The sequence below is a fragment of the Amblyraja radiata genome, chromosome 34 (genome assembly GCF_010909765.2).
Source record: "Amblyraja radiata isolate CabotCenter1 chromosome 34, sAmbRad1.1.pri, whole genome shotgun sequence".
NCBI lineage: Eukaryota > Metazoa > Chordata > Chondrichthyes > Rajiformes > Rajidae > Amblyraja > Amblyraja radiata.
In genome coordinates, this window is record NC_045989.1 from 20,914,593 (window position 1) to 20,918,793 (window position 4,201).

The window sequence follows — 4,201 nt, forward strand, 5'->3', positions numbered from 1 at the left end:
CCACCACTGTCTCCAACGGTCCTGGGTCCTCTGTGAGAACAAGCCCCGTGCCCGATTCAAGCCCTCACCGCTCTGACCCTCCACCGCTGTCTCCAACGGTCCTGGGTCTCTGTGAGAACAAGCCCCGTGCCCGATTCAAGCCCTCACCGCTCTGACCCTCCACCGCTGTCTCCAACGGTCCTGGGTCTCTCACTACTGCTTGTAACGTTCCACGTGCTCAACTCTCTAGATAGAAATGGCTTCTAAACTCTTGATTCCTACCAAAAACTATAATGATTTTGAATATCTGTTAAATCTTAGAATTTAGTTTCCTCCAATATTTAAAAAAAAGGCTTCTCCATTCTTTTCAGAAACTTTCACCAATGATACCAATCTGGTGTTGGTGTGGAGACACAAGGAACTGCACATGCTGGAATCTTGAGCAAAACACAAAGTGCTGGAGGAACTCTGCAGGTCAGGCAGCATCTGGGGAGGGGTGGGACAGGTGGTGTTTCAGGTCTGAAGAAGGATCATCCTCCCCCCCACCCACCCCCGAAACATCACCTGTTCATTCCTTCCACAAATGCGTCTTGACCCACTGAGTTGCTCCAGCACTTTGTGTCAGATCCATTCTGCACCATGATACTCGTACAACCGCTGCACGCCACCCTCAGGACACTACCAAATCTGACACTAATATAGATGCTGAAGAGTTTTTGCACAGATCTTGTTTTGTATATCTTTATTATTCTGAATAGAGCTTATTGTGGAAATTACAAAAAGATTGAAGAACCAGCCACATTTTCTCAAAACCACTGCATTGCACATTGTATTATTCTCCAATATAATCTTTCACAGACAATTCACAAATGCATTGAAATCATATTTAAGTATTATAATTATCTTGGCAGTACAGTATGTTATCTATTAATCTTAATTGACCTATAATGACTTGCCCTCACCAATTAATCTTTACAACATGCAGAGCCTCTAGTTAAAAGAGCTGTTTATGAAACTATCAGAGACGCCCAAAATCACCGCCATTGCCAATTTCATTTGACCGAGGAAAGAAAATGTTGGAGGGACTCAGGGCCAGGCTGTATCCAGGAACGGAATGGACAGATGACGTTTCGGGTCAGAATCTTTCATTGCTTGTTCATTCCCTCTCCAGATGCTGTGTTTTGTTCTGGGTTCCAGCAACTGCAGTTTCTTGTGTCTCCATTTCACCAGTCCCTATTGTGCTTATTAATTCTGCCTACTCTCGATTTTGCCACTCTAGCTGAAAACCTAGCTCGTCTCAGATTTAGTCATTTTCACGTTCTTCAAAAGCTGTTCATTTGTAGTACCTAACAGCCCCAACAAATGATTTATACCCGAAATGTCATCAGTCATGTTTTCTTGCCAGATGGTGTTTGACCCGCAGTCTCCAACATTTTCCACTTTGCTGAGATCTTTTAATTTTAATCTCACGGGATCCGTCCTCGTGTTTAGTTTCCCGTGTTCGTATTACACCCATTTCTCATATCCCTGCAGCAACTACATAAATTCTTGAAACAATTTGATTCTGTTGTCAAGATTGAAATTAGGTGAAAATGCAACTGCTGGCTCACAGAATTTGAACTGAGCAAGTGCCAATGTAATGCTGTCATTTAATGAGTAAAGCTGTTTCTGCCTGTAATAAATACTTGTTTTTAAAATTATTCTCTATTGTTTGTGTTTTTATTAGAAGATGTTAAATTGTACGTGCCAGTGAATTTTTATATTGGATGAACAGTTGTTATCAAAATCCCACTATTTTATCTCTCTCTGTTAAGTTGGAAAGGGTGCTGAAGAGATTCACCAGGATGTTACCCAGGCTTGAGTTATAGGGAGCGGTTGGAACTATTTTCTTTGGAGTATACTAGGCTAAGGGGTGATCTTAGGTGGACAAGATTATGAGGGGCATGGATAAAGTAAACACTCACTATCTTTTATTTCCCAAGGTAAAAGATTCTAAATTTAGAGGGAATAGGCTTAAAATTATTTAAGAGGGACCTTAGGGGCAATGTTTTCCACTCAGAGGGCAGTCCATATCTAGAATGAGTAGCCAGAGGAAGCTTATAGAAGCGGATCCAATTACAACTTTTATTAGGCATTTGGACAGATACAGATAGGAAGGTTTGAGAGGACTCTGCCGAACGCAGGCAAATTGGACATCCAACATTCCAACTTGGTTGGTATGGACAAGGTGGGCCAAAGAGCCTGTTACCTTGTTGTATCACCCAAGGACTATGATTTGCTGAGGCAACAAATGGTTAAAGTAAACGAGGCCGATTCCAAATGTAAAATACAAGTATTTTAATCAATAAGAATTTTAATGTTTTTCCAGGAATCACTAGACCAGGAACTCTCTTGTTTGAAAGCCACTTGCAAGCTTCCAACATAGGAATAAGAATACTTTATTGTCACATGTGACTAGGCACAGTGAGATTATTTGCTTGCATACATAATGTATACAAATAGCAGCCACCTACGGCGCTGACAAAGTTACAAAGCACGCCGACTCCCCATGCTATATCATGAATTAATTCATGATTAGTTGATCGGACAAAGGTCTTCAAGTGTGTGCTCCAAGTTTCTGTTTCTAGCTGATGATGGAATCATGCAAGTCTGGAGCAATGTAATAAAGTGAGATCTTGTTTCCCCCAATTCCTTTTTGAGCAAGGGGTTAGTGAATGTGGGCCCTTTGGGAAATGTGGTTTGGGTTACGAGTTAAATCTTCAGGAGTTTGAACATTTTGCGTTGAACTCGTTGAACTCTTTGCATCGAAGTAAACTTGCAATGTTGTTTAACCCAATACAGTTGAATTAAAATATTTGCCAATCATAATTCACTGAAATGAATGATCAAAACAGTAAAAATGAATATCATAAAGCAAAGAATATCCAAAACAAAAACATATTTTACTAACTTAATGAAAAAAAGATAGGAATCTGAAATGAAACCCATTTATTCTCAACTATTTGCAAATGAGATTATATAGTAATGCATTTATCAAAATAATTGATGTGTTTTCCATATGTATGGAGTCAGACAAATCAGCAGAGACACTCCAGGACCATTTCCAAATAAATACACTGCAGTTTTGTAGTAGACTTAAACATTTTGTATTATTAATGTGCATCTCTGAAATGAAAGTTGCAGACTTAATAGCACCTACACTTTCAAGAGCGAACGCATAAATAAGGTGATATTTCTGGATTACCACTTTATTGCTAATAGCAACTGAAAACCAGTAAACAGACTATGACTGTAGTGTAGTACAGTAATGTACATTACTCACTGATGACAAGTAGAGTTGCTACAGAGGTACCGCCGAACAAAGTGCTTTTGTTCAGAGTGGTCCCCGCAGTTATTAAAGGCCTTTCTAGAAACTGCTCTGCAATCTAATTGAGCGGTTAATCCAGATGAGGGCAGCTCAGTGACACAGCGGTAGAGTTGCTGCTTTACAGTGCCAGAGACACACGTTCAACCCTCACTATGGGTGCTGTCTGCACGGAGTTTTTATGTTCTCCCTGTGACCTTGTGGGTTTTCTCCAAGTGCTCCGGTTTCCTCCCGTATTGCCCAGAGTAGGGAAGTCGAGGACCAGATGACACAGGAATGAAGTGTACTGATCATGAAAGTAGTCTTTCGGATTTTTTCTTCTTGCAATGCCACATTCTTAATTACCACAAATATGGTTTTGAGCTGTCTTATTCAGCTGCTGCAACCCTTGTGGCCTGATTCTTCCAATATCTCCGTGGTTTGACTGATCACCACGTAAGATATTACGAATCATAAGCCAAGGTCAAGTTCCATTTCCATTTATTGTCACATGCACCAATTGGTACAGTGAGATTTGCGTTACCATACAGCCATACGAATAAACCCGAGATCGGAATTGATGAAACTAGATCATGAAGGCCATTAATAAATGAGTGGACTTTTGTCACGACAGTAGTACATCCTGGATGGCAGTAATCAATAATGAGCAAATCTATTGAATTGTTGAGATTGAATTGATGACCTTGGGCAACCTAATCCAGAAAGGTAATCATTACTCCATTATACTCAGTGGATTTTGAATACTCATGTTGTGGATCTTAAGTCAGGATCAGAGTCAAGCTGGAAAGGCAGTTGGTACGTTCTGTGCGGAGTTTGTACGTTCTCCCATGTGACCACGTGGGTTTTCGCCAGGTGCTC